This window comes from Oryx dammah, unplaced genomic scaffold (genome assembly GCF_014754425.2).
Source record: "Oryx dammah isolate SB20612 unplaced genomic scaffold, SCBI_Odam_1.1 HiC_scaffold_25, whole genome shotgun sequence".
NCBI classification, from domain to species: Eukaryota; Metazoa; Chordata; class Mammalia; order Artiodactyla; family Bovidae; genus Oryx; species Oryx dammah.
In genome coordinates this window covers 35,558,726-35,567,327 of record NW_024070209.1, presented here as the reverse complement: position 1 = coordinate 35,567,327, position 8,602 = coordinate 35,558,726, and the positions used below count along the sequence as shown (strand labels likewise).

Sequence of the window (8,602 nt, the reverse complement as noted above, 5' to 3'; positions counted from 1 at the left end):
TTGTTTTTTTAAACTATGCAGTGCCTGAGATTGGTGTGATTATTATAACAACAATTAAAATGAAGACAGGCTCAGGAACACTTGTTAAAGCAGATTTCTTATTATCTAGACACAGCTCATAGAGCTGGGTGACATGAGGAGCTGGACTGAGGTAAGGTAACTGATGTGATGGGCAACAAAGCCCTGCACCAGGAGGGGAGCCCACCAAGTTTTCTGCTCAATGACTTGCTGCAGGAGGTCACCCTGCAGTAAGAGCTCTGCTCTCAGAAGTTTCAGTTAGGAAGGGACTGAAGAGGCAAATCCAGTTAATGACTAATTGCTCAAAGTGACAGAAGAATTTTGACCACACTCCTAATAGTGACTTAAGAGACAATTTGGTACATGGACGAGGGGGTCGAAGCAGCCTGAGGAAAACACACAAAAACCTCTTCTCTCTTGAGGGTCTGTCTCTCATTCAAGGGTATTTTGAAAACACCCCTTGATTGGGCATCTGTTAAGACTTGGCTGCAGAAATAATGCTCAGGACTCCCTCTGCGTCATGTGTGTGAATTTAATTCTCAATGTCAGCCAAAGAACAGGGTGCAATTCTCTGCAGTGATTTAGTGCTAGTGCTGGGAAAATGGTTGCCACTTGGCTCTGTTAGTTTCCTTGTATGTATAAGAGGATATCATACACTGTAAAACAAATGCTTTGCCTATTATGACATCTCTTCTTTATTGGCTGATTGAAAACATGGAAAATGATAGCTAAAAATTCTATCCTAGTAGTTCAAATCAGAGGAGCTATATCACAAAAAATTAATGAAGCAAATACATTTGTTGGGAGTTAGGGTGGGAACATAGCTTCTTGAATGATGGAGGTATTCTTCAGAACTGCATGTTCAAAGAACAATAGAAATTACCCTCCCTTTCCTCTGAGATGTACAGGAGAATCTCAGCAAGCAGTGGCTTGCTGAAATGAGGAAGAAATTTTTCCATTGTTCTAGTTTTTTTTTTTTTTTCCAGAAGTTTCTAACTAGAAATAACTGGGAAAATTATTTCTGATATAACAAAACAAGGCACCCATCTTATTAATTAATAACCAATGAAAAAATTTAAATGAACAAAAATCCTGAATTAAGACAGTGAGATAAAATATTAACCTTCTAGATGTCTTAATGCAAAGTTTCTTAACAGTTAATTAAATACTATTTTATTTAATGCAGAATAATTCATTTTCTCATGTCGCTGGGAAAACCTATTGGCCTGTTTGTAATGGAAGACACTGATGTATGCTCTAAATATTCTCAGGTCCAAATACAGGAAGGAGGAACATTCCCGTTTGTGGTTCAGGACTTAATAAGTGAGGCAAAATTCCTTTATCATTCATGGGGAATTGAAGTGTAAATTTTTAAAAATCACAGTAGCAGGAAGAGTCAAATACATTTGACATTATAAAGCACGGTCAGCCCTGCTTTATAATTAGGATGCTGTACTTCAGTTGCAGTACATTTTCAGTAAGTGGGACTGAATTTTAGAGAACTGGTACAATCTATCAGATGATGTTACAGCTGTGATTCAGTAAAATGTCTGCATGTAGAGGAACTGCAAATACTGCTAGAATCGAGTCCTGGTGACTTAAGAATATTAACATCATTTTGATTGTAAATGTTGATATCAGTGGGTTACAATGTCTGTAATTCACTTTAAATACTTCAGCATAGATTGGATAACATTAAGAATGTTTGAATTAGTTTAAGCCACATTTTAAAGGGAACCAGTTGACCTAATCAAAAGTTCATGTTCCAGGAGTGATTTTAGTTAAGAATTCATCAGAAAAGCCATTCTCCGTATGAGGCTACTGGGGCCTTCTGTGATATTTATGATTTGGTCAACTCCAGAGATTGTGCTACTTCCATGTGCATAGAAGGGAATTAGATAACCCTCAAACATCTAAAAAACGTTAGCTGTTCTACCCTACCAGCTTAATGGTTGTATACACTGAATTGGCCTGAGCTGTGATCTCAGTCGTGAGCTCTTCTCAGATGATGGTCATGCTCTTTCTGTGATCCATGATGGAGCTGGCACATGGTTTGTGCTCAGCGCAGAGCTGCTGAATTCATGAATGCATTAATTTTTGCTTGGCACTTTCGTTTTAGGTGAGTTATTTCTTGAGGTCCTGATGTACTTGTCATTTAGCTATCAGTGTGAAAATGGAAACTAGGTAGATGTATGGCTTAACAATTATGCAAATTTATAGTACTGGTGTTAGTAATATTGTCATAAATTTAGCACTGATGTCCAGTTAAAGTCTGCTTGATATCAGGAGTAGAAAAATGAAACAAACTATTATGAACATTGTTTACAAACTATTTTTATGTCTGACATTGCTTGATTTAGTCAGTATGACTTGGAGATAAATTTGAATTTTGGAGGTAAGCTAACCCTCATTGTGGATAATCCACTAAAGATAGTTGAGGCAATCAATTGCTGGTTGTCACTGGGAAAATGCCATTGAATCTGCCCTTCTTTTTCTGTTTTTCAGCTTTTCTTCTCTCTGTTTTCCTCTATAGCCCTTCCCATTCCAATGAATTTTCTTGTTCTAATATCTGTCTTGTCATTTGCAAATTAAGCAAATATTTTAGAAACCACTCTTCTGTATAAAGCACTGTCCTAGTTGCCTAGGAGGCACAGAGATGAAAAAGGCACAATCCCTGGCCCCTCGGTCAGAGGGAAGAAATAAGGGAAAACTTCTTCTTTTGGGGGAAATCATAGGACAATTCATTTGATCTGGACCTTTAAGGACAGGTAGGGGCTTCTTGGCTTCTTACCATCGTAAGAGCTTCCTGGTAGAGAAAAGTGGGTGAATTGAGAATTACAGAGGAGGAATGTTCTGGGTGTGTTTGCATAAGTGTAAATAGTCTAAAGTCAGGTTTCCAGGAGGGGGTGGTGGGTGTCATGTTCATGTATAACTGTCCATGTTTTCAGTCAATAAAGAAGAGATGCCATAGTAGGCAAAGCAGTTGTTTTAAAGTGTATTGATATCCTCTCATAAATAAAAGGAAAATAACAGCACTAAGTGGCAACCCAGAAGGAGCCCTGAATTCTGCATAGAACTCCACCCTATTCTTTGGCTGACACTGAGAATTAAATCCACACACGGGACACAAACAAAGGAAGTCCTGAGACTTATTTCTTTAAAAAAAAAATAATTTTATTTATTTATTTGTGGCTGTGCTGGGTCTTTGCTGCTTGGTGGGCTTTTCTCTAGTTGCAGAGAGCAGAGACTACTCTGCAGTTGTGGTGTGCAGGCTTCTCATTGCAGTGGCTTCTCCTGTTGCAGAGCACAGGTTCTAGGACACTCAGGCTTCAGGAGTTGCAGTTCCCAGGCTCTAGAGCACAAGCTGTATAGTTGTGGTGCAAGAGCTTAGTTGTCCCTCGGTGTGTGGGATCTTCACCGACCAGGGATTGAAACTGTGTCTCCTGCATTGGATGCCGGGAGCCAGCACGGGAGATCCCACCCATGACAAGGTCATGCGGAGAGGCCTGATGGGCAAGGCAAGTCAGGCTTCAGGGGTTCCCCCTGGGTTTTCCTGAACATCTACCCCCAAAAACCAGAGTCTGCCTGCCTTATTGTACTGTGCTTTCCACTCTTCTGCCTCTAAAAGGAATTAACTTGGGGCTCCAGTTAACAGTCTCCTGCATATAAAAATAATGTCTCAGCTTAAACCCCTTTAATGGCTTTCTAACTTATCTGATCGGTCTGCCGGACTTTACAATTTGTGGATTGTTTACAATCCCCAACCGTGAGAGGCACGAAGCTCAAAACATCTTAAAGATATAGCCTTTAGAGCTAACAATTAGTTTGGTGAAGGGTTCCATTGTTGAGTTAATGTTTGCTGCCAGGCCTCCATATCCTTTCTCTTTTAGGCACCTGGGAGGATATTAATGTAATCGGGATGCAGAAATAGGAATATAGTAGTTTTGATGTTAGCAATACTAGACTTTTGAGTTAATTAATTTTCTCTTTGTTATAAATCACTGTACTCTACTTTCTTGTTATAAAATGTTGTATCCTTGCTATGTAAGAATGTAACTTTATTTAGTGCTTTCTGAGAGTGGCACCAGACTTTGGGAAGAACAACACTGTTAGGGCAAATAAGTCTTCTGGTTGATAAACCCGTATCAGAAAAGGGCCATAAAATGTTAATTGGCCTTCAGGCTGGAAGATGATATAAATCACCTAAGACTTGTGTATACAACTAAGTATGCAGAGAAAAAGCCTGGTCTCGATAAGAGTCAGGGCTGCTGACACTGCATAATTTTGTATTATCCATTGATCCCTATGTACAATCAAAAGTATAAAAGGCGTTTTTGGACAATAAAGGATGGACCAGTTTCTTGGACCAGTCTCTCGAAATAGTTTCTTGGAAATCTGGCTCCCCCTGTGTCTCTCTCTCTTTCTTTCTCCCTCTCCCTCCCTCTCCTTTTCAGGCTGAATTCCCATCTGGAGCGAGGAGGCTCACCACATCTACTTACTTGCTCTGGCTTCTAAGATCCGTGAGAGAGGGAGCCTAAGGTGGAGCACCCTCCGCTATTCAAATGGGTGGCGGTGGCCCAACTTAGACGGTGCAAATCTCTTGTCCTGAGGTTTTATTAGCTTTCCCCGTAAACCAAGTTATTCAGCATCTTTTCTCCACTAAATTTTCCTACTATACTATTTCTTCTTAATTTCTTTTATATTTCTAAATAAATAAGTTTTCCTCGCCTACGCCGTCTCCCCTTCGAATTCCCTGGGTCCACTGGGGCAGGACCCCGGCCGGCAGGGAGATTCTTAGCCACTAAGCCAACAGGGAAGTCACCTGAGCATTATTTCTGCAGCTATGTCTCAGCAGACTCCCAGTCAAGGAGTGCTTTCAAAATACCCTTGAATAAGAGACAGACCCTCAAGAGAGAAGAGGTTTTTGGTGTTTTCCTTAGGCAGCTTCTACCCCCTTGACCATGTACCAAATGGTCTCTTAATTGGTCATTAGGAGTGTGGTTGAAATTTGTCTATCACTTGGAACCATTAGTCATTAATTGGACTTGCTTCTTCAGCCCCTTCCCAACGGATAGTCCTGAGAGTTGAGCTCTGTGAGGGGTGACCTCCTGTAGCAATTCATTGAGCAGAAAACATGGTGGGCTTCCCTACTGGAGGAGAGCTTCAGTGCCCCCCACACCTCAGGTACCTCACCCCAGTCCAGTTCTATATTTACTATGTCCATAGGTTTTCTTTTTCCTGTTTATTATGGCTGTAGTCACAAAGATCTGAAAAAGGGCAGTAGAAGATGAACCAGTTGAGATGGGCAGTGGTGGGTGTAATAAGGCCTCTCATGCTATGCTGAGGAACTTGAGTTTCAATTTGTAGGTGAAAAAGAGCCAGTGAAGAGTTCTGCTTGCAGGATGGCAGATGCATTGCTGAGGGGACAGTATGAACTTGGGAGACTGCTTGGCCTTGAATCCAGGCTTTACCATTTACTATGGTGTGACCTTGGCAAGTCACTTAGCCTTCCTGTGCCTTTATAAATAGTACCTCTTCCCTAAGGTTTGCTGTGAATTTTAAATGAGATAATACATGGAATGAGGCTTTCCAGGTGGCATGAGTGGTAAAGAATCTGCCTGCCAATGCAGGAGATATAAGAGACCCAGGTTTGATCCCTGAGTTGGGAATATCCTCTGCAGAAGGGTATGGCAACCCACTCCAGTATTCTTGCCTAGAGAATCCCATGGATAGAGGAGCCTGGAAGGCCATAGTCCATGGGGCCCCAGTGAATCAGACATGACTGAGCACACACACAGGGATACACAGGATAACATGGAATGAACTAGAATTCTGTCTAGCTCATGAGTGCTCAGTAAATATTAGGATCAGCATGCTTTATATACTCATACATGTTCTTCAGTGGCATGTATAGACAGGCATAGATGAACACCACTTAATCCTTATGATAACATTGGGACAGGCTGGGCCAGGGTTATGCTGAATAACTCCAGGGGCCTCTGAACAAGTAAATGATCTGAGCAGGCCTCGTGCTAAGGCCATTTGGCTCCAAGTCCCCTGCTTTTTCTATGGCATCACTGTTACCCTAGCAACAGTAAGACCTTCTCTCCTTAATGATAGCTCTAAATATTTCTGAATGATGGCATGTTCAGGCTTCTTTTTTTAAAGATAAATACATTAGACCCTAGGGATTATATCAAAGCAAAGATTTCTTTTCAGCACCTAAAGGATGGGTACTAGTCATTCAAAATTTTTCAAGAGAGAGGCAAGGGTATGCACATATATATATATCCCTAGCTCCTGTTAAAATTACCTTGAATTTTGGAAGATTTTGTTCACGTTTCAGACCTCCTTTCCCCCAGGTGCTATTCTGGATGGTCAAGTGATGAGCAGGAGGTTTCAAAAGAAAGAATGGTACGTTTCAGGTGTGCTGCTTAATGATGTTCAAAAGAAGCTATTGTAGGTGATTGGAATGTGAACCCACGGGCAGGGTGCATTTTAATTTCCATTTAAAGTGGGGAGCAAGCCTGTGGGGAGCCAGCCTGACCTCATTTAGCTGGCAAAAGGTAGGTATGTGCATAGCTAATAATGAAAGTATCTTCCATCTGTAAAGGGTTTTATGCTTTGAAAATTTCTTTGACACACTTTATTATATTTTGATCCTTCCAATAGTTCCAAGGAGGCCAGAATTATTCTCTTTTTGGATACATGGAAAATGAGACTCAGAAAAATGCAGCAATGAGCCCAGTGTCACCGGGTTGCCCATGATCACATGGACACAACTGAAGCTCCAGAGGTCACGTCTGGTGCTGTTTCTCTTACAGTGAATCCACCCACGAGATAAGGTGGAATTCCCCCTTTTAAAGTCAAAATTAAATCATTGTTATACCAGATATCACTTCTGACTGCACTGTGAATTCATGGCCCAGACAAGCAAAACACTTCATTTCTCTGGATTTTAAAATACTCTTTTGAAGGATCTCAGAGGAGCCTAAATTTCCCCCATATATTATATTTGTGTGATTCGGGCTCTGTGTCAGTTAACTAGAGTCTGTGTTGGTTGGGATCTGAGGTTTGGCCGGACAAACTAATCCAGGATTTCTCTGGGAAGAAACTCCACTCCAAGCTTGCTGACAGCCAAGGATGTTGAGCAAGGGGTCCTTGGCCTATGCGTCCCCTGAGAACTTGAGTGTTGGGGGCCCAGGGGCAGCAGTAATGGTGCTGGTGAGAGCGAAGGCCAGGACAGCACCTTTGAGTGCAGCATCTGCTTGGACACAGCCATGGAGGCCACCGTCAGCCTGGGCAGCCTCCTCTTCTGTTGGCTGTGTTTACATCAGTGGCTGGAGACAAAACCTAACAGACAGGTGTGTCCCGTTGGCAAAGCTGGCATCAGTCACCACAAAGTCATCCTGTTCCACAGCAGGGGCAGCACTGGGCAGCAGGCCCCCAGAGAGAAGACCCCTCCTTGCCCTCAAGGACAGAGGCCAGAGCCAGAGAACAGAGGGGGATTCAAGGGTGTGGATTTGGAGACGATGGCTTCCAGATATATTTTGGGGTTGGGGTCTTTCCCTGTGGCGTGTTTGCCACAGCATTGACCATGAACGGATGGGTGGCCTCCTGCAGCTGTCCTGGGAATGCCCCAGTATGTGGACAAGCAGTTTCTGTTATGCCCCTTCCTCTTTGCGGCGCTGGTGATCATGTTCCGGTTATTGATTGCCTAATGCTGGGCTCCTGGCCCACATCCACGGCAGGGCCTCTGGACTGGTGAGGACTGGTGAGGACTGGTGATACTTCACCCCTTGATGTTTTGCTTCCTGGCTAATCCTGACCTTTGGAAACAGTGGGGTCAGTGACATGTCAAGGAGTCTTGCTTCTCCATCAGAGTTTTGGGACTTAAGACCAGTTGAGGACCCTGGAGTATGGCCACTGACCCTGCTGTAATCTTAGGCCTTAGCACTGAGTTGTCTCTTACCAGCTATACCATGAAATCCTATTCCAGTGGGCTCAGCAGGTCCTGACTCTGCACAGGGAAGAGGCAGGAGAACTATCCAGGACTATTAGTACAATTTCACTTGAAGTTAATATTACATAAAGGGATGAACCAAATATGGAAACTTCCTTCCATCTCTTTATCCCTTGGTGAGTGGCCTCTGAAGTCAATTGTTGTTGTTCAGTCACTAAGTCATGTCTGACTCTTTGCGACCCCATGGACTGTAGTATACCCGGCTCCTCTGTCCTTCACCATCTCCCAGAGTTTGCTCAAACTCATGTCTGTTGATTTAGTGATGCCATCCAACCATCTCATCCTCTGTCACCCACTTATCTTCCTGCCCTCAATCTTTCTCAGCTTCAGAGTCTTTTCCAATGAGTTGGCTCTTCCCATCAGGTGCCCAAAGGAATGTGGCACTCCTCATACAGAGGTTTCCCTTCCAGATCCTAGTGCTGTTCTGTCTTATTTCTTCCTCCTCCTCCTCAGAAGAGATGCAAGAAATTGCTGTCCTGTTAAGATCATAATTACAACAGCTGGAGCTGGAGTCGAGTCATGAACTCACCAGAGACCTAAAGATCTTTCATTGCCTCTGGG

At 42.8% G+C, this 8,602-nt stretch overlaps 1 pseudogene; it reads left to right on the top strand.

Annotated features, from left to right (window-relative positions):
• The first annotated feature begins 7,161 nt into the window (after positions 1-7,161).
• LOC120851803 lies at positions 7,162-7,739 on the top strand (annotated as a pseudogene).
• Positions 7,740-8,602: the final 863 nt, after the last annotated feature.